This window comes from Cryptomeria japonica, chromosome 2 (genome assembly GCF_030272615.1).
Source record: "Cryptomeria japonica chromosome 2, Sugi_1.0, whole genome shotgun sequence".
NCBI lineage: Eukaryota > Viridiplantae > Streptophyta > Pinopsida > Cupressales > Cupressaceae > Cryptomeria > Cryptomeria japonica.
The window spans coordinates 136,852,977-136,875,840 of record NC_081406.1 but is presented as its reverse complement, the minus strand read 5'-3'; the positions used below and the strand labels follow the sequence as shown (position 1 = coordinate 136,875,840).

The 22,864-nt window shown below is 36.1% G+C and overlaps 1 long non-coding RNA gene and 1 pseudogene across 3 annotated transcripts; both read right to left on the bottom strand.

Moving 5' to 3' along the window:
- Positions 1–17,521: 17,521 nt before the first annotated feature.
- LOC131073204 (pentatricopeptide repeat-containing protein At1g63130, mitochondrial-like) lies at positions 17,522–19,086 on the bottom strand (annotated as a pseudogene).
- Positions 19,087–20,379: 1,293 nt separating this feature from the next.
- LOC131873600 (uncharacterized) lies at positions 20,380–22,414 on the bottom strand. Of its 3 annotated transcripts, XR_009371493.1 has the most exons (3): positions 21,408–22,414; positions 20,811–20,883; positions 20,380–20,648 (listed from the first exon to the last, which is right to left on the bottom strand). It is a non-coding gene; the product is annotated as an uncharacterized LOC131873600 (long non-coding RNA). The 3 variants fall into 3 exon arrangements; XR_009371492.1 differs by having other exon boundaries at positions 20,380–20,883; XR_009371491.1 differs by lacking the exon at positions 20,811–20,883.
- Between the last annotated feature and the right edge of the window lie 450 nt (positions 22,415–22,864).

Genomic DNA, 22,864 nt, shown 5'->3' with positions numbered 1-22,864 from the left:
TAGAGTTCATCAACTAAGAATGATGATTGTTTATCATCACCTAACTCATTTATCTTTTAAGATTTGTGATTTATTCTAGTTGTCTAACTTATTTTCTATATCAAGATATTCTATGTGAGCATTGTGATTAGAATTCTCCTCATGGTCAAATATTCAATAATGGGAATATATGAAGAGGAGATGGTAATGGAGGGATTCAACTTAGGGCTTTATCTCAAGGAAAATAAAGAACTTGGGATTTTCATTAGCATGTAAACTAAAAAAATAATGGCCTAAAGAAAACAAGGTTAATTACAAAATTTGTACCATATTATTTTTGGAAAGGTAGATGAAGTTTCAACCTAGGGCTCCAATAATGAACCTACATACATGACTTAAATTGTCTTTTTCCTTCCTCGTAGCCCTGGCCGACCATGTCATCTATCCATGACCTCCGCTCGAAGTAAACTTGGAACAAACTCTTGATGTGGCATTGACAAAACTCAATGTTTCATAGATGTAGCAAATCATTGGTTTGGCATCACAATTTCAAAAACATGCTACAATGGATTTTTTGCAAATAACAACCCACAAGGGCTAAAAAACCTTCTTTTTTCCTAGTTCTTTCTTTTTTGACAAGATCTCCAAATGAAGGAGTCTTTGTTTGAAGGTAATTTTGTTCAAAGGCATATTAGTGAATAATAAAATTGTTTCACTCAATCATATGTACCTTTGAATAGAAGTTATGTGTGTGTCATCTTTATTAAAAAAAAAGCTTCGAATGAATGTGATTAGAAATTTTATTTCCCCTTATCCAAAAATTTTTATGTCCCAAAATCCTTACTTTACACCATAAGCTTGATCAAGCTCAAACTAGGAGAGAGGAACTCTCTCAATTTCTCACGTGTTGATCTTGTCTAACCCATTTTATTCATAATGCCTCATCCTTTAGTCATTCTAAGGTCCAACAAGCTATTGGATTCCTTGCACCCTTAAAGGATAATTGGAAACTAGGTTAAGGTCTAAAACAAGAAAAATCCCCAACATGTATCTAATATACTTGTATTTTATATTATTTATAACATGATGAGTAAGTATATATTTGTTACAATAGCCTCCTTAAGCTAAGCTACTACAACAAGGGGGCCAATCCATCAAATTCATCCTACCTTTCAAATGGATTAAAAATGATTAGCAATCATACATCTATTTTATGTGTTCCATAGGGTTCTGCGGTTCTCAAACCATCATCCCTAACCCCAATGGTGTTTTAGGTATAATGGGATGTTTTGGGTATAATAGGATAGCAAGGGATGTCCCTTGGTCATCTCCAAAACTCTTCAAAACTTCAAAACATTTTTGAAACATGTTGTAGCAAGAGGAAACATCATATTGACATTTGGTGGCCCTCAAGATTGTTGGAGACATTTGAGAGTCCCTCAAACATCCTAGGAGTGGCCAAACATCCTTACTACAAGAAAAAAATTAGAATGTTTTAAAAAAATTGTCTATAACATGTTAAAAGAAAGCAATTAAATATATCATGATAGCAAATATAACAATAATAAAATTAATCACGAGAATACTCTAACATCAATAAATGTATCATGATTCAGATTCATAGCTAATGATATATATCAATTAACTATAACAACTGTTCAAACATTCACTCAAAATCTCAAACTTCATTTTTTTGAAATGGTATTAGAGTTATTAATTATTGTCAGTTACAAAAGAGACTAAAGGTGCATTGGCTATGATTTGGTATAGTGTGAGAATTGTATATTGTTAGTTTCAAGTTTTTTCCATTACATTTTGAGAATTTTTGAGCCAACTTAGTTATTATTAAGTCCAAGTGTTTTTTAGCTATAAGTGTAACACATCATCATCCTCACTAATTGGACACAACCCCTTTACCATTAATAGACCATTTTGATATTTATAGTTGTTAATTTTAGGATTTGAATGTAGCAATTAGATAGCAATAACAAAAAACATGACAAATAACACCAATATACCCTGAGAAAACCTCCCTCTTGGAGGTAAAAAACCCAACAACAAATCTCAGATCTTTACTAGATAATAACTAATTGATCTTTATAATGAGCTTCACCACTTGAAGCTATTAGCACAGTAACCTAGGACATACAATATTGATAAACTTATCTGTGGTACTGATGTTGCTGTCACACAAAGGATGACAAATTGAAGTTGTCATCAAGTTTGGTTCGATGTCACATGGATGATGTTCGCTACCACTTAGATGATGTTCACTACCTCTTTAGATCAGTTCACAGTCCTCCAAAGGTTCACTGTGCTTTCAAAGGTATACGTTGTGCATCTACCAAAAATTCACTGACTTCTAATGATGATTCGTTGTCTCCTTAATGTAATTCGTTGATCACAAAGATGCTTGTTGTAGGATACCAAAATATAGATGTAATTGCTTGATGGAAGATAGAAGGTATTCATTGAATTGTGTGTTAGAACAATAAAGTTGACATTACATATATATGTGACACTAGCCCTCTAAATTGCCTTGATCGACCTTGTCAATATTGACGCCAAGAGGAATAGGTCACAGTTGCAATGCAAATTATACAAGTTACATATGTCACCTACATAGGGCTTGATTAATACAAACACATTTTATGCTTTGGTAGGCTCATACACATGTTAGGTGTGCTAGGTCAGCCCTAGAAGGGCTCCGACCTAGCTACATACACCAACACTCCCTCTTAGCTAGGGATGAGTGATGGTATGATGAAATAATAAGTATCCAGTAGAATACTGAGAGGTGGGGTGAATCAGTATATTGAAAAATTGATACAAAGTTCCCAAACTCAAATTCAATCACACAAAGTAAACTTATCACTATCAAGATCAATATTCATAAGAATACTTAACGCCAACTGGTTTGACTGTTATGACAGCTTAACAGTAAACAACTTCAATCTTTCTAAACATCAACAATGCTTAATCATATCTCAACATATTCATCTCTCAATGCTTCTAGTTATCATGCCTTATCAGAAGTTAATCAAATCAACAAATAAGATCATAACCACAAAAACATTCACCACTTGACACAAATGTTTATACATGGAAAACCCAAATAGGTTAAAACCACGGTGAGATGAAACTCACAAGGATAGCTATTTGAACTCTTCTGAAGTTCACCCTATTAGGAGCCAAGCCTGTTAAAACTTTACAATAAGTCCTGTTAAGAACTAATTCTGATTAGGAATCACCCGGTTAAGGGATTTACAAATATGCCTTGATGAAAAGCACAATACCATGTTAGGAGTAACCTCGCTGGAGGATTTAAGAATCCAAGCTAATGGACCACCTTGTTAGAGGTTAATAAGTAACCAAGCTTGTTAGAGCTTACCTGGTTAAGGGATTTCACTTATGCTGTAATTGTTAGAAAACAACAGGTTTTCTTGATTTGTCTGAATAACAATATATTTGCTTGATCAGATCCTTTTAAGCTTCAATCCGCCTTTACTCAAAGTGCAGATCCATTCACCGGTTAGGCAACTACACACTCAACAAGTTTCTGACAATCTTGCCAATAAATTTTACAAACAACTTCATCAACCTTAAATACAAATCAATTAGGTTGGTGACACAACAAAAACCTAATTCTCATCATCGAGATTACAAACAAGTTGGTACAATGTTGACCATTAGAAATCATAACAATCTCTTCACATTCTTCAAGAAAATTCCAACCACTTCATCGGACTTTGTAACTTATCACGCACTATGCATTAGATGCAATCCACTTTGCTCCTTCCCAAGACATCAAACAAACACGCCAAAACAATCTGAACTTATCCTCATACAATGATCACACGTGTCTCCATCTCATCAAATAATAAACCAACAAACTTGATCGGTTAGGGTTTAACAAAAAACAACAGGTAGGGTTTACCGGTTATATTGCATAGAAAGGTTTAACCCTTTACACCGGTTTACCGATTCAACTCACAAACTTAACATACCGGTTTACAACACCTTCCACAAAACTCTTCCTACCAGTTACTAGCCAATATCAAAAACAACGATATCAACAATAACATAAATACCATTACCGGTTCAATTGACATCAATGACAACATATCATTAATGCAATCTATATGCAAAATGCCAACAATCTCCCCTGATGGCAATACAAATATCAACTCCTCTAATTGTTGTTGAGATTGGTGAATAGGAATCCTGGTTTACATTACCAAGTATTCACCTTGCTCTATCTGTCTTCAACCTACTGCTGGTTTCCCTAATCATACACATAATTCTTCTCCCCCTTTGACAACAATGCCAAAGTGAAAGTAAAAACATGTAATTCTTCTCTCACTGTGCATCAACAACATACTGCAACTTGATGCTCCCCCTGTGGAATATATCCACTTCTTCATTAATCCATGTAAAATTCTACATGTAATTCAGGGACTGATGCAATCAGCATCATGCTCAACTAACTTCATGAAGAGGGACAACCCCCAATTGAATTCTAAGATACTCAAAAGTGGTCTTAGACAGAGGTTTGGTAAAGATATCTGCAAGCTGCTCTTTGGTAGAAACATCCTCCAACATAACATCTTTACTTTGAACTTTTTCCCTCAAGAAGTGATACTTCAATTCAATGTGCTTAGTCCTTGCATGCAAAACAAGATTTTTAGAGATGTTTATTGCACTTGTATTATCACATAGAATCTTTATAGGTTCTGAGATTTTCATCTTAAAACCTTCCAAAATACGCCTCATCCAAATAGCTTGTGTGCAATTCATGTAAGCTGCTACATACTCAGCTTCAACAATAGATTGTAAAGTACAACTCTGCTTTTTACTACTCCATGAAACTAGCCTTCCTCCTAGAAAGAATGCTCCACCGGTACTACTCTTTTGGTCATCAATATTTCCTGCCCAATCAACATCTGTGTATGCCTTCAAATCAAAATTTCCACCATATGGATACCATAACCCATAGTCAACAGTACCTTTCAGATATCTAAAAATTCTCTTTGTTGCCATCAGATGTGCTTCCTTTGGATTCTTTTGAAATCTAGCAACTATACCAACTGCATGGGCAACATCCGGTCGACTGTGAACAACATAGTGTAATTTGCCAATCATTGATCTGTATTCCTTTTCATCTACAGACTTAGATTTATCTTCCTTGGACAACTTACAACTTGTAACCATTGGGGTTCCAACTAGTTTATAGTCACTCATACCAAAATTCTTCAAAACCTCTTTCACATACTTAGATTGAGTAACGAAAATACCATTCTTCATTTGCTGTATTTGCAAGCCTATGAATTCTTTTATTTCCCCTACTAATGACATCTCAAACTCATTCTTCATTTCGTCTGCAAAACTATTGCTCATGTCATCATTACCTCCAAATATAATGTCATCAACAAATACTTCACTGACCAGTATTTCATCTCCTTCAGAATTGAGATAAATGTTGTTGTCATCACTAGTTCTAGCAAAGTCTATCTTCATCAGATGTGTATGAAGTCGTTCATACCATGCTCTAGGTGCCTGCTTTAATCCATACAAAGCTTTATGCAATCTGCATACCATGTCTTCCTTATCTGTCAATGCATAACCATTAGGTTGCTCTATATAAACCTCTTCTTCCAATATCCCATTCAAAAATGCAGACTTAACATCCATTTGGTATACCTTGAACTTCTTATGAGCTACAAATGCAACTGAAGTTCTGACACCTTCCAGACTTGCTACTGGTGCAAAAGGTGCAAAAGTTTCTCCATAATTTTCTCCTTCTTCTTGCGCATAACCTTTGCAGACTAATCTTGCCTTGTTGCGAACTACAACACCATCTTCATTTAACTTGTTTCTGAACACCCATTTAGTACCTATAACATTCTTGTTTACCGGTTGGGGTACCAGGGTCCAGGTATTGTTCTTCTCAATTTGATCCAATTCCTCCTCCATAGATTTAACCCAATGATCATCACCAAATGCCTCCTTAGCACTTCTAGGTTCAAAGGTGGAGATCATGCAAGAGTTCTCTCTTATTCTCCTTCTAGTTAGTACTCCAACATCCTTATCCCCAATAATTTGTTCAAGACTGTGATTCAGTCTCACATACCTAGGAATAACATGATCGTTCTCTTCAGGTTAACTTCTTCATTATCATCTTCTTCTAAATTTATTTGTTCCGGTTGAACAAGTACATTAGAATTTGCTTTACTGGTTTCTGATTTAACAGTTTTAGGTTCCAAAAGCAAAATGAAAGAATCTTCATTCTTTTTGTCTAAACTGGTTCCTTTTGAGACTTCAGGACATTCATCTACATGAACATCAACATTCTCAACAATTCTCTGTATCCAGTTGTTGAAGCATTTATATGCCTTACTCTTGGTGGAATAGCCAAGAAATATGCCTTCATCACTCTTAACTTCAAACTTGCTTATGTAATCACCTCTTTTAATAAAACATTTGCTTCCAAATATCTTAAAATAGCTAACATCAGGTGATCTGCCATACCAGTATTCATAAGGGGTCTTGTCCTTACCTCGTTTCACCAGAAATCGGTTCATTGTGTAGACAGTTGTACTTACAGCTTCTTTCCAAAATGTTTTCGCTACACCTCCTTGTATCAACATTGTCCTAATAGCTTCAATTATTGACCAATTGTTTCTCTCTGCTATACCATTCTGTTGTGGTGTCCTTAGTGCAAAAAGTTGCCTCTTGATACCATTCTCATCATAGTACTTAGTGAATTCCTCAGAAGTAAATTCATCACCTTGATCTATTCTCAGACATTTTATTTTTTTGCCGCTCTCTTTCTCAGCTAAGGCCCTGAATGCCTTGAATTTACCAAAAGTTTCATTCTTATCCTTCAAGAATGTGACCCACATCATCCTTGAACAATCATCAGTAAAGATCATGAAATATCTGTCACCTTGAATGCTTCTTGTTCTTATTGGTCCACATAGATTTGTATGAACCAAATCTAACAAGTGCTCTGTTGAGAAGGACTTACTCTTGAAAGTTGACGAAGCCATCTTTCCTAACTGCCATTCTTTACAAAGAACATTAACCGATTTGTCTAGCTGAGGCAAACCTCTTACAGTCTTAGACTTGCTTACTTTAACAATATTGCCAAAATTTATTTGACAAAGTCTCCTATGCCAAAGCCAACTATCATCTATCTTTGCAATCAAACAGTTTCTAACTTTAAGATTAAGATGAAATAGATTACCTCTGGTCTATTTCTCGATTGCAATCAATTCACCTTTGTTGTCAAAGATTTTGCACATACCATTTCTAAACTCCAATGGGTATCTTTTGTCATTAAGTTGTGCCACACTCAGAAGATTGTGCTTTAGGCCTTCAACCCAATAGACATCATCAGCACTGCTCTTCCCATTAAGAGAAATAACTTCCTTACCTTTAACCATACAGGGTGAGTCATTGCCAAATTTGACAACACCGCCATCAAATTCCTTCAGGGACATAAATTTGCTCCGATCACCGGTCATGTGATGTGAACAACCACTATCAATGATCCAACCATCAAAGTTATCCATCCTAGATACTAGTGCCTTCTGATATGATATTTCTTCCTTAATAGCTACAAACACAATATCTTCACTAGCATCATCATCAGATTCTTCATCAGTAATACCACTGTCAATAGCTACAAGACAATCTCTCTTGCCTTTACCCTTATACTTCTTAAATTTGTCTCTCTTGTATTCTTTTTCACCATTAGGGCAATTAGCTGCTATATGACCAATCATGTTGCATGCAAAACATTTTAAAGGTAGCTTACCTCTATATTTACCAGTGCCTCTAGGTAGTCGTTTTGCCAACAATGCTTCAAGTTCCACTAAGTTGTCTTCATCATCAACATCTCTGTTGGATCTAGATTCATAACCATGACTAGTATCTCTACTTTTTCTCACAGATGGGTTAGAGACAGAAGCTCTGAATGTAGATTCTAATTTCTGTACACTACCATCATAGCCATTTAGTTCAAAATCAGTAAGTTTGCCAATAATAGAGTTAAGAGATCCTTAGTTTTGTCAATGGACTTCAGCTCCCGAATAGCTGCAACTCGGATAGCATAGACTGCCAGCAAGGTTCTCAATACCTTACTGATCACTGTGGCATCTTCCACTTTCCCTCCTACACTCTTTATTTCACCAACTATCTCTTTTATCCTTTGACCATACTGCGGGATATTCTCACCCTCAGACATTCTCATGTCATCAAACTTTCCTCTTAGACTCTCCTCTTTATCAATCTTAACATGTTCATCACCGCTATAAATATCTTCAAGTTTTTTTTATACTTCATATGCAGTTTCAAAACCATGAACATCTACATATTCAACATCAGACAAGGAACTAATAATAGCCTCTAATGCTTGGTTATTTTCTTGTCGTTCTTTCTTCTGATCATCAGTCAGGGTTCCGGTAGGTGTAATATACTTAGTTTCTATATGATCCCAATACTGACTACCAAGACTCTTAATGTAAATCTTCATTCTGTCGCTCCATATTCTATAGTTATCTTTGTTGAACTTCGAACCTTCTTTCTTCATCATGATCTACAAGATCTTTTCCTCAAGCTGTTAGGCTTTTAGATTAAAGAGGACCTGAGATGCTCTAATACCAATTGATGGTATGATGAAAGAATAAGTATCTGGTAGAATATTGAGAAGGTGGGGGGGGTGAATCAGTTTACTAAAAAATTGATACAAAGTTCTCAAACTCAAATTCAATCACACAGTAAACTTATCACTGTCAAGATCAATATTCATAAGAATACTTGACATCAACCGGTTTGACTGTTATGACAACTTAACAGTAAACAACTTCAATCATTGTAAACATCAACAATACTTAATCATATCTCAACATATTCATCTCTCAATGCTTCTAGTTATCATGCCTTATCAGAAGTTAATCAAATCAACAAATAAGATCATAACCACAAAAACATTCACCACTTGACACAAATGTTTATACGTGGAAAACCCAAATAGGTAAAAACTACAATGAGATGAGACTCACAAGGATAGCTATCTGAACTCTTCTGAAGTTCACCCTGTTAGGAGCCAAGCTTGTTAAAGCTTTGCAATAAGTCCTGTTAAGAACTAATTCCAGTTAGTAATCACCTGGTTAAGGGATTTACAAATATGCCTAGATGAAAAGCACAATACCCTGTTAGGAGTAACCTCGTTGGAGGATTTAAGAATCCAAGCTAATGAACCACCTTATTAGAGGATTTAATAAGTAACCAAGCTTTGTTAGAGCTTACCTGTTAAGGGATTTCACTTCTGTTATAATTGTTAGAAAACAATAGGTTTTCTTGATCTGTTTGAATAACACTACATTTGCTTGATCAGATCCTTTTAAGCTTCAATCTGCCTTTACTCAAAGTGCAAATCCATTCACTGGTTAGGCAACTACAAACTCAACAGGTTTCTGCCAATCTTGCCAACAACTTTTACAAACAACTTCATTGACCTTAAATACAAATCAATTAGGTTGGTAACACAACAAAAACCTAATTCTCATCATCGAGATTACAAACAAGTCGGTACAATGTTGGTCGTTAGAAATCATAACAATCTCTTCACATTCTTCAAGAAAATCCCAACCGCTTCATCGGACTTTGTAACTCATCACGGGCTATGCATTAGATGCAATCCACTTTGCTCCTTCCAAGACATCAAACAAATGCACCAAAACAATCTGAACTTATCCTCATACAATGATCACACATGTCTCCATCATTACTGCTCATCAGATAATAAACCAACAAACTTGATCGGTTAGGGTTTAACAAAAAAACAACAGGTAGGGTTTACCGGTTATATTGCAAAGAAAGGTTTAACCCTTTACAACGGTTTGCCGGTTCAACTCACAAACTTAACATACCGGTTTACAACATCTTCCACAAAGCTCTTCCTACTGATTACTAGCCAATATCAAAAACAACAATATTAACAATAACATAAATACCATTACCGGTTCAATTGACATCAATGACAACATATCATTAATGCAATCTATATGCAAAATGCCAACAAGGAGACCTTCACAAGATCTGAGATACATGGTTGCTCCTATGAATACAACCACCATGGCTACTCCCATGGATGAGGTTCATCATAGCTACTCCTAGAGGGTGAACAAGCACAAGTGCTGAAACATATCCACCATGCCTACTCACGGAGGGTGGGTCCACCATACCTACTCACAGAGGGTGAAGAAACACAAGTATATCATGGAATCTCTTCCATGGCATCCATCATGCCTACTCACAGAGGATGGATCCACCATGCCTACTCGCAGATGATTAATCCACCATGCCTACTCACAGAGGGTGGAGGAGGGATTTCACCTCAAACTTCTCCTAGAAAAGATAGTATTACCACCATGCCTTCTCACAGAGGGAAGAACAAGGGCTTTCACCTCGAACTTCTCTCGTAGAGAAGAATGCATTAACAAGGGATTGCACCTCGAACTTCTCCCTCACAAAGAAGAACTCATTAACCAAATGATGCATGGCTCCCTTTGAAGTTGGAAAGTTAGGCTCCCGTTGAAGCTAAAAAATTGGTATTTCCACCTTTTAGAACAAGAACCCTTCAGAGTTGACATTTGACCTTGGCTCCTCCTAAGGTGTCCCTATGTCAACTTCCATTGAAGAAGCAAGATAAGTAGACCTAGATTTGCACTCTCGAGCAATGTGACCATACTTGTCACACCTAAAACATTGAATGTGAGATAAGTCGTCCTTCTTTTTCAGAACAGGATCCGAACCTCTGTCACTATCCCTCTTTCTTCTTTTGCCTCTTTCCATAGAAGTGTGTGTAGCAAGGACTTGATTTTCCACATCATAATGATTACACTCAATTCCTCTTGATATCAACCTTGACTCTTCTTGAATACATTATGCACAAAGGCGATCGAATTTGGGAAATTTGGATCTCCCACTTATGCCTTGGATAAATGGCTCCCATTAGTGAGGAAGACCATTCAATGCAACCATGACTAGGCCCTTGTCCACAACTTCATCTCCAATGGTGTTGAGTTGATCTCTCAATTATGAAATCTTCATGAAATAGGTGATGACAAAATCTCCCTTCGCCATCTTGACTTGATGAAGCTGCTCACACAATGCAAGTGCTCTACTTGTGTTGTTGATCTCATACATCCCCTCCAATTTCTTGAACATATCTCTAGTCGTAGGCATCTTGGAGATGATGGGAACAAGATGATCTTTCACGGAGTCAATGAGGATCTTCTTGACTTTGACTGCATTCTTCTTGAATTGGAGTTCCTCCTCTTGATCTTCAGGCTCAGGCTGATCTTTTCCTTCTACAAACTAAAGTAGATCATTCTCTTCAAGTGCAATAATGACTCCAACCTTCCACAAGGTGAATTTCAAAGCTCCGTCAAGTCTATCTTCGACCTTTAAACCGGTCACCATCTTCAATGTTGGAAATGGCAAGAAGAAGGTGAAGTGTTGCTATCAATCTGATCACAATCAATTTGAACCAAGCTCCGATACCATGTTAATTTTAGGATCAAACTCTAGCAATTAGATAGCAATAACAAAAAACAAGACAAATCACACCAATATACCCTAGGAAAACCTCCCAAAAAACCCAGCAACAAATCCCAGATCTTTATTAGACAATAACCAATTGAATCTTTACAATGAGCTTCACCACTTGAAGCTATCAGCACAATAACCTAGGACATACAACTGTGATAAACTTATCTGCGGTACTAATGTTGCTATCACACAAAGGATGGCAGATTGAAGTTGATGTCATCAAGTTTGGTTCGTTGTCACAGGGATGATGTTCGCTGCCACTTAGATGATGTTTGTTGCCTCTTTAGATTAGTTCGCAGTCCTCCAAAGATTCGTTGTGCTTTCGAAGGTATACATTGTGCATCTACGAAAAATTCATTGACTTCTAATGATGATTCACTGTCTCCTGAATGTAATTCACTGATCACAAAGATGCTTGTTGTAGGATATTGAAATATAGATGTAATCGCTTGATGGAAGATAGAAGGTATTCACTGAATTGTATGTTAGAACAATAAAGTTGACATTACATATATATGTGACACTAGCCCTCCAAATTGCCTTAGGTTGACCTTGTCAATATTGGTGCCAAGAAGAATATGCCACAATTAAGATGCAAATTATACAAGTTACATATGCCACCATCATAGAGCTTGATTAATACAAACACGTGTTAGGTGTGCTAGGTCGGCCCTAGAAGGGCTCTGACCTAGCTACATACACCAACAATAGTGAGCAAATATACATTAGATACAATTTTTAACAAATTTACATTATTATGAAAATCTCATGATATAATAGACTTTCATGTTGTTGTACTAGAGTTACTAGAGTTACTTGTATTAGACTTTCATGTTGTTTTAGAGTTACTTATATTAGGCTTGCATCTTTTTGGCTCACTTAGTTTCCAAGATATCAGCATTGGAATATACTTCTTTTTCTAGGGCATTTTTGTGTAATGCAATCAATGTGCATTAAATAATCCTTATTAAGTTGGAAGATCTTGGGAAAATTCACAAAAAAATGGCACATCGGGGTGATTACGTTGGATGTTAATAATTCTTCTTCAATACTAGGATTTGTATGTTGTACAAGACATTAATATGAACAGTGTAGGGGATGGAGAAAATGCATTGGAAGGGACTATCAAAGCTATTGACCAAATGCTCAATCTCTGGATGAAGAATGGACTAACAAATAGTGTAATTCTTATGTGTCTAATTCATTTGTCAACGGAAACAAAACAAAAAAAACTCTAGAAGATAGAAAAATTATCAAATGAGGTGCATTAAATAGAATTATCATTTTAGTATACCCAGCAGCCATAATCAAAATATGAACTAAACATCCTTCATTTGCTTCCTAGACTTGAGACTACACCAAAACAAAAGAAATAGATTATAAAAATCTAAGAGGTTTCAAAATATGAACCCTAAAGACTAGAATTCTTAGATTATAAAAATATAATAGGTTTCAATTTTATACGTTTCCTCCCAAACAAAGAGAATGAAACATCTTGGATAATAAATAGCATGAATGGGCACACTTGGCTGCTGCAAATGAGATAAAAATACCAAATTTACTCAAACCATCAATCAAAGACATCCGTCCATGCCCGGAAATACAAACTTGTTACTGTCACGATCAGGTTTACATGGTCGTGTCAGTCAGCTGCAGATACTTTCACATTGTCAACAGAAGAAATCTCGAAAAACAAGAAAAATATGGACGGAAATACAAACTTGTTACTGTCACGATCAGGTTTACATGGTCGTGTCAGTCAGCTGCAGATACTTTCACATTGTCAACAGAAGAAATCTCGGAAAACAAGAAAAATAAGCAGTTGACAGCTTTGGATGGCCACAATTCATAACTCATATTTTAGTTCTGGTACACTTTCTAGATTACTGAGAGGGCACTCAGTAGATGCCTCATTTTGAGCTAAGGGAAAAATAATGAATTGAATGTAACACCTTTACAACTACCTATATAAGTTAACGTTTGTAGTGCTAGCCCTAGAGTATTTCATACTACGTATAAATCTATTAAAAAAGTTTGAAGTCAATGACAATTTATTGGTAGAATTATGGAATTGCTTGTAACAGTAACCTACTGACAGAAAGATCTTCGGTAATGAAAAGGAACCATCAAGTTATGCTTTCTTTCTAAACTATCATACATGATTAGAGTTTATGAAGCTAGAAGATAACATGACAACATCAACTCTCTCATCCTTGCACAGAAGTAAGTTTCTATTCATTAGTGACACTGAAACGAATGTATGAATAACAATTTGTAGCTGGGAAAATATGTAACCAATTGTGATTTTGATATGGCTAGCAGTCACCAAGGCATTGTTGGAGTATAGTAAACACTGAGAGGTGGGGGCTGAATCAGTGTTCAAGGCAATAAACTATTTTCAATCCAATTTGAGCAGACAATTTGTAAACTCAGTTTAAATCTGTTGAAGACACTCTTAATCATTGAAGACACTCTTAATCATTTAAGAACCAAACAACTTGAAACATGTATAGCAACATAAAGCATCATAAATCTCACAACACAAAACATCATAAATATCACAAGGTAAATATTGACACAATGATTTTCATGAGTGGAAAACCCTCATGGGGAATAAAAACCACTCGGAAATGCCTCACTGGCTTAATATGCAAAATTTCTGTTTACAAAGGCCTCACTGGCTGAATAATTTCTCACTGAACAAAGAATATGCCTCACTAGCAAGAATGCCTCAGTGGCAGATAGAAATGCCAAGTCTCCCTGATAAGAACAAAAAGGTCAATTTATGTCTCACTGACTTAACGTTGCAACATTTAACATAATTTGAGAGAATAAAGGACAGAGGATTTCACTGAAGTACAATTCACCGTTCTATATAACATACCCTATGTCTCATAGATTTCATTGTTTGAAACCAATAAAACATAAAATACATTTGTGTTTAACATTTCAGTGGTTTTGCAAATTTCACAGTGTTTTCAAATTGCTGTCAAACAATGGTAACATCTCACTGGTCTGAAAATGTCATAATTACAAACAAGTTTTCAAAGAAACATCAGTGCTTATAGCACTATAGAATATTTTGACAAAATAAACATAGATTTTTGCCCTCAAATTTCAATACTGAATAGCACAATGCCTCTGTCAAAATATGTAACACCCAAAATTTGTTCTATCAAGATTCTTCACAAAATCACAAAAATCTTTAACCACAGAACCTTCTCAATTTCAAACAAAAAACTGAATCATGAAAATGAAAAAAAAAACTTTTTACATCTTTTTCAGTTCGAACCCCCTTCTCAACCACTGTGAGTTTTCTTATACTAATGCTCAGATAAAGAAAACGGTTCACATCTTTTTCATAACTGAATTAACAGTAAAACCCAGATTTTGAACCTTCTTTTCCGATTTGTCATGAAAGACCAATGCAAACTTAACAATAACTACTTTGCATTCATTTTGTTTGCAAACCTTGATTAAGATAACCAAGAGATTAAGGTGAGAGATGTGTACCAAAAATTGTTATACCATTCGAATACCAACCAAAACTGAATCAGTCCCTCTTGTCGCCACAGTTCACATCTGATAACTTCTTCTATGCAGCCTTCGTATTCTTTCCATTTCCAAAGCCGTGCCCTAGCATCTAAGGTTTGAAGATGTAAGAAGATGTTTTCGAAAGTAAAACTACGCTAATGTATTTGCTTCGATATTCAAAAAGTACCCGAAGTAACGTCTCTCCAAAACCACAATATGCCAACCCTATGTAGAGTGCATTATGATGGGATTGATTACACCCTTCCAGCTTATCCTCGTTACTTGAAACATTATAACCCTTGTATCCCTTTAAAATATTAACAACTTTATTTATCTTGTATGAAATAAGTAATTTATGACTTATCAAGAACATACTAATAAGTCATCAACTCTTACTAATAAGTATTAAGAATGATACATAAAGCATTAATATTATAAAGATCACACGGGTATGATGAACCAAATAACAATGCCCTATGAGAGATCGCATCTAGCATGTACAAAGTCTCAATATACCATGCCAAGTATGAACTGAAACTCTTTGTCCCACTGAAAAACTTAGTGTAGACACCTAAAATTGTCATGTCTATTATTTATTTAATTATCTAAGCTTAATTCTTCTATTAATTAAATAAATCTTTATTTATTTAATTAATTCATTTATCCTCTTCTAGTCTTATTTCTCATTTAAATAAATACATTTATTTATTTAAATTATCATTTTTTTAAATTAAATAAATATCTTATTTATTTAATTGATCCCACTTCTTCTATTAATTAAATAAATCTTTATTTATTTAATTAATTCATTAACCTTTTCCACCTATGACACATGTCATTCATCTCTTAAATCCTACACTACCTACCTTTTTCATTATTTTATTATTTCTTTTACCTACCCTCTAATCATAGCTGACCTCCTTTTACACCTCTCAATCTTATCCCTCCATTTCATATAGTGTCTTCTATATAAGGAGATGCTTCCTTCATTATCAAACCCTAATCATTCATTCCTAATCATTCATTCATAATCAATCATTCTAATCGTTCTATGCATTCTAATCAATCATCCTAATCACTGATCTTAAGGACTTGACTACACTACGATCCTACTTGCAACCACATTTCGTTCTTTGTTGAGCTCTTGTGCATATAAAATCTGAGAGCAAATATATCAAGCAAGATCAATGGAGATAGGAAGAATGGAGATCAAAACCCTATTGGACATGTAATGGTATAATCTTTGTGATTTCATTTGATTTGCATTGTCTTAGGTAATCTTCATATGTTATGGTGGATCTTTGTTGATTGTTAGGCTAGGGTTTGGTGGTTGAATTCATTTAGCCTTTCAATATTGTTATTATTGTTATCCATTTTCACCATACACACTTAGTATCAACAAAATGCCAAAAATCAATCAAGATTTCACTGTGGCAAGTACCAAGACGCCACTGTGTCAAGTATAAGTGCCCACAACTCAACGTAATCACATGCCAAGTGTATACCAATAATACAACCTGCACAATATGTCAATATGCCACTACAGCCTGAGGTTGTCACTGTCACTACCAAGGAAGATATATGCCAAACTGATAATATGGGAATACAACCTGCACAATATGTCAAGGATATCATAGGATCTTTTGGCAGAAAGGACAACACATAATTGGGGTAACAGTCATAAGAGTTATGACTCCCTAGAAATAATAAAAGAATCATCATTTACAAAGTTCCATAATTTTTTCATTTGACCAAGATCAACCACCCAATCAAGTATTCGAACAGTTGCATCAGTCAGAGTACAGCCTTCTTTCTTCATTTGATCCATCAACAAAAGAGTTTTTTCAAGGTCATGTCAATGGCGTAAGGTACAAAGTAATATATTATATGTGACAATGTCTCGAACCAAACCCTTTGCTCTCATCTCGATCAGCATTGAGAAAGCCCTGTCTAGTTTGTTTTCCTTGCAAAAAGAAATCAATCAACATATTATAGCTTACAACAGTTGGAGTAATACCAACCACTTTCATGTTTAAAAAATATATCCAAGCCTAATCCAATTCACCAATTTTGCCATAGAAATCAATCGGGCAGTTATAAGTGACTGCATTAGGAGTCAAGCCTTCATCAAGCATCTTATTCATGAGTGAATGTGCTCTAGAAATATCTCGTGCCTTGAAAGACCATCAATAATTGTATTGTATGTTGCCTCATCAGGTTTCAAATTCCTTGTTTATATCTCCTTAAACATCTTTCCTACCATGTTCATGTCTTCTATTCTACAAAATGCACATATTAGCGTAGTATATGTAATTACATCAGGAAAATACCCCCTGTTTTCTATCTCAGAAACAGGTATAAATGCTTCATTTTCCCTGTTACTCTGACATAAACCACCAATGAGAATGTTGTAGGTAATAACATCTGGAGAGCAGCTTTTCTTTAGCTTATTTGCAAACAGCTTTTGGGCCTTTTCCACCTCATGCAATTCACATAGGCTGCATATCAAAGAATTATAAGTAGTCAAATTTGGCTGGATACCCTTTCAGGAAATGTCATGAAAACAATTTCAAGCCGCATCCATCCTGCCATCTTTGTACAGTCCATCAATAACTACATTAAATGTCACTTCATCTGGCAAAGGACCAAATTCCATCGTTTGTACAAACAGATTGTAGGCTTTGTCTGTTTTTCCAGCCTTGCAAAAGCAATCTATCTGACTAGTATAAGTGTAACTGTCAGGAAAATGGCCATCTTGTAACATTTTAGTTACTAATCCTAGAGCTTCATCTACTCTTTTTACTTTGCAAAGACCATCAATCAAGGTGGTATATGTCACAACATTTGGAGAGCAGTAACTATGGTTCATTCCATGAACTAATCTTAGAGCTTTATCTTCCCTTCCCTTCTTGCAGAGAACATTAATTAGGTACTGCACACAATAATATCAGGAGAAATGCCAGCCTGTATCATCTCAGCAAATAAAACAAGAGCTTCATCTACTCTACCTCTTTTGCAGATCCCATTAATCAAGGTGTTGTATGTAACAATATTTGGAGAGCAGCAACTATGTCTCATTCCTGCTACTAACCTTAGAGCTTCATCTTCCCTTCCCACCTTGCAGAGACCATTAATTAGGGTACTGTACGCAATAATATCAAGAGAAATACCAGGCTGTGTATAATTGCAAGTGTGGCGATAAGATCAGCTGGGTCGCTGTTGGATAGATATTATTTCTATGAAGGAGCTCACACCTATTGGCTGTGAAGGCTGTTGACATATGTGGGTTCTCCACTGTTAATTCTCCCATTGCTCTGCAATGGACCAACACATTATTCCTCTTTGCCCACCCGATCTCTCAAAATCATGTACAGTAAAGATTGGGGCCTTCTTCACTTGTGTGTTTGACTTTGAACTCACCGCTGCACATCAATCCCACCACTGCAACGTTGCAAATAAAACCTGTGTTTCCACTACCATCGCAAAACTCTCCTTCTCTAACTGTTCTTTAACATCTAAGAGTTTAACAATAAAAATTAATACTTTGCTAATGCAAATAAAACAACAATTTATCACATAAAATACATGGTTGAAGACAAACTATAGTAACGGATGAACAAACCCATACAGTGTGGATCCTAAAATGGTGGAATGAATTCCTCATTTATATTCCCCACTTTTAACTCCTTTTGGCCTTTCGCCTTTGGCTTGGATGCCCAGTAAAATTGCCCCTTAAGTAATCAGTACTAATAATTTTATAATGTAATGGCTTATTCTCTGCTTCACTATGAGGATTGAGAATACACAGTGAAGGCAAGCTACGTGGCATATCTCAGCATCTGTACATTACTGGGCATTTTGGTGGTGGCGAATAACTTTCTTTACTCGTTGGGCTTTTACTACCTTCCCATCTCCACCTTCACAATCCTCATAGTGAAGCACAGAATAAGCCATTAAGTTATAAAATCATTAATATTGATTACTTTAGGATAAGTTTTACTGGGCATCCAAGCCAAAGGCGAAAGGCCAAAAGGAGTTAAAAGTGGGGAATTCTTTCCACCATTTTAGGATTCGCCCTGTATGGGTTTATTCATCCGTTACATCCGTTACTACAGTTTTTTTTGAACAAGGTATTTTATGTGATAAATTGTTGTTTTATTTGCATTAGCAAAGTATTATTTTTAACTGTTAAACTATTTGATGTTAAAGAACAGTTAGAGAAGGGCAGTTTTGCGATGGTGGTGGAAACACTCGCACAGCGTTGCGGTGGTGGGATTGATGTGCAGCGGTGAGTTCAAACATATAAAGAAGGCTCCAATCTTTACATGATTTTGAGAGATCGGGTGGGCAAAGAGGAATACTGTGTCGGTCCATTGCAGAGCACGGAAAATTAACAATGGAGAAGCCACAGATGTCGGGCATTCTGACCCAATATCTGTGAGTTCCTTCATGTAAATACTATCTACCCAACAGCAAACCAGCTTTTCTTCCCCCAAACTTGCAATTATACACAGAGCCACCAAAATAAGAGCTTCATCTACTCTACCTCTTTTGTAGATACCATCAATTAGGTTGTTGTATGTAGCAATATTAGAAAAACAATGAGCGTGCCTCATTTCGTGGAAAATCCCAAGTGCTTCCTCAATTTGATCCCGTTTACACAAATACTTTATGAGGGTGTTAACAAAGATAACATCGAAATGTATTTCCATCTGTTTCATTTTAGCAAGAAGGGAGTTGATTCTACGGAGATCACCAGAGTTTACAAGGCCATCTACAAGCGCGGTGAAGGATACAATATTGAGAGGTAGGCGTTGAGTTATGGCTGAATGTAAAAGATCCCAGCTCTTATATCCGTTTCCCGATTTACAGAGGGCAGTAATGGACTAATTGAAGTGCACAACATTAAATTTGTGAGTGATGTGAGATGAGGTCTTGTGTTGTTTTGAAGAATGAGGAGAATGGGGAGGAGAAGTTACCCGTTTAAAAAGGGGGCATCGTATCCATTTCAAGTTGTGCATCATCTCCGTCTCCAGGGGTTAACAGAGCAGGAAAGCAGAACAAAACCCTAAAATATCGTCCCTCCCCTTTACGTACCTTCTCTCGTCAACAAAGAACATAATTTGTTTACCTTACATTATAAAACTAGCAGTTGCATGCAACGGTGAGCCGATAGGTATTTCGGATTGCAGTGTATAAACAGTATTAGTATGTCAAATTTATGATGTTCAAAAACCATAAATAATCTTTTGTAACAGTCCAATCTTCTGGATCAACATTTTAATCTGCTGCTGCTGTTTGTGTTGGTACAGAATGAGCAGCGCAATCTTCTAGATCAACATCTTAACCTGCTGCTGCTGTTAACATGTAGCAGAATTGATGCAAGTGTTTTTGCACAAAAAATACAAGAACACGGAAGACTGCCAAAAAGTCATGCAACAACTGAAAATGAATGAAAACACCTAGGTACCTTTACCAAAATGTTCTGATTTGTGTGAGCTGGTCCTTTTCTGTACCTGCAGTTAAGATCATAGCAAGTGAAGTTATTTGCTTAAGAAGACCGTTCGAAGAGGAAAAGGAAAGTCTTAAACAAATTGTACTTCACAAAAATGTTGTCAACCAAATTCGGTGGCAACCCAAAAGTTTTCTTATGCTTCAGTCAATCACTCAATACCAACATGAATTGGTGGTCTGTACTTGAAAAACTGTTCAAGCATATTGCTTCCAACACACTAACCAGTAAAGCAGTACCTATAATGGAAACACATAAAACTATAAACATGCCATTAAACTCAAACGTTCAAGAGACATAACAACAATCATCCCACCTCACAAGCACACAGAGCATTCAACGAGCTAATTAATTAAATTTGATGAGCAGAACCAAAAATAAGTCACAAGCTGCTGCGGATAAACATTGCGTTACTGGTCCCACCTATTTTACAGCTAGCAAGGGAAGACAAAATTTGCCACTACCGTAATGTCACGCTAACCAATAGAACTTAATAATTTCAAGCAGCTAGGACTGGCATTGCTTCTAAAAGCAAAACAATACCAACACAATATCTTATTTAAAACGTCTAATTCCCACAGTTGCGATAAGTTTCTAGACACGTCTATTAGTTCTCAATAGTTAATCTACTACATAGCAGGTGAAAAATTACATTAAATTTCAGGTGAGCTGAATTAATGATAAATAAGGATTTTCAAAATTAAAGATGCAGATGCTGGAAGAAGGATAGAGTGCACGGGGATACTTCTTTTTCTTAACTCACCTCAGGTTATATATCCTTTGAGGATTTCAAAATTCATTTTTGTATGCATTTAGCTTCCTGTCCATTATAGGTTCTCTTCTCTTCTGAAGTGAGGCTTGGACATAATATTCAGAGCCAGATTTCGGAAGTTTCAGAATCCTTTGTTGAGAATCTTTCAAAAACCACTCTTTTACCTTAAGACTTGTCTGCCTCCTCTCCTAATAGCTTTCTCCACCTGGTTCACAAGTCTGAGAGATTACAGAGAAAATCAAATGATTGGCCTTAGAAAACCAAACAAACAACATTACAAACTAAGATAATCCATTGTATCTATATGCATATAAAAAACCCAAACCACAATGTTTCAAATAGGGAGCCGATATAGAGATAGAGTGCCTGCAATGGAAGTTGCAGTGCACAGATTCATTCACTCAACCAAGAACTGCAAATAATATCTCCAGAAAAGCCGTTCAATACAAACTCCGCGGTTGCCAGAGCTCTGAGACTGGCACCGTTTCAAGCAAGATGGTCACTGGAGAGTCGCAGGAATTCAAGGTAGCCGGCGTAGAGCTTGCAGCTCGTCTTCGCTGCCACGCTGGAAGGAAGACTCGCAACCTTAATCAGGACTAAGTTCCTCAAATTCTAAATGTGGAATCACAAACCAAGCGCATGTTTGTTTGCCAGAACAAGTAATGGACTACCTTGAATTCTATGTAAAGAGTTTAGGGTTCATACTTGGATTTTCTACAAGATTGTGAGCTGCTCCTAGTTTCAGGTTTGTTTTTGCTACTGATTTCCTTCAATGATCTTCACTTTTTTTCCCGTTCCCCTCTTAATCCATGCACTCAACTTTGCTTTCCAGGCGGTTAGGATTGAAGAATGGAAACGTGGAAGACCACTGGGCATAGCACAATCTGCCAAGTGCATGGGCACAAAGTTGTTTGACAGCTGGATGACGGAAATCTGTCGGAAGAAACCAAGCACGCAAGCAGAATGACATATTTCCGGCTAGAAAATGGACTAAAATGGACTTTTGAAGCGAAAGCTCCCACTTAGAGCCAATCGGCTAATAATAATTAGCGCTTGCATCCAAATCTCAAACTTTAAATTGTGAGTTGAGGTTTTAAATGAGGATAACTAATTTCGACGGACCTCACTACCACAAATATTCACTGAACGAGAAATATGGGAGGTTTTAAATGAGGATGTCTAATTTTGATCTTATTTGAATCTTAATACTAACTTTAGTCTTATTTAAAGCTTTATTTTAGAATGGAATCTTAATTTTACATTAACTTTAATCTTAACTTCAACCACAATTGATACCTCCAACCATAATCAGTACACGCTACTTAATTTTGATATATATTATTTAATATTACTAACCCTAGCCCTATCCTAAGCTTTATCTTAGAATGGAATCCTAATTTTACCCTAACTTAAAGCTAACTTTAATAAGGGGATGGGTGGGAGGCTAT